This window comes from Myotis davidii, unplaced genomic scaffold (assembly GCF_000327345.1).
Source record: "Myotis davidii unplaced genomic scaffold, ASM32734v1 scaffold751, whole genome shotgun sequence".
In the NCBI taxonomy this organism is placed as follows: Eukaryota; Metazoa; Chordata; class Mammalia; order Chiroptera; family Vespertilionidae; genus Myotis; species Myotis davidii.
In genome coordinates, this window is record NW_006282195.1 from 23,399 (window position 1) to 23,889 (window position 491).

Genomic DNA, 491 nt, shown 5'->3' on the forward strand with positions numbered 1-491 from the left:
ACAAATATTATAAAAACAAATGATCATTCGTACTCCTTCACAAGAAAATTTTCATTCATTCAGATATATCTGACTACTTCTAATAATCTGGGGTACTTCAGGACAATATGGCCAATTACATCTTGTTCCAAGTTGTATTTTCACACACATCCTGGTCTCTCCTGTTTGGTGATAAGTATAGAAGAGAAAGCTATACGGCCCTTATTGTATTCGTAGTCATTAAAACTTTATGCAGATATAACAGTATGTTTCATGGACTGCTGCATCAAATGGTTATAATGGAGATGAGTTTTCTCACAAGGAATTGATGGGGTTAAAATAGAAGTATTTTAATTTATTAATATAGAAGTTGTTCAAGGTGCTCTTTACCCTGACATTAGAGAGCAATGAAGACTTGAAGTGATGGTTCTGACTGGTTTGGCTCAGTGGATAGAGCGTTGGCCTGCAGACTGAAAGGTCCCAGGTTCGATTCCAGTTAAGGGCGTGTACCT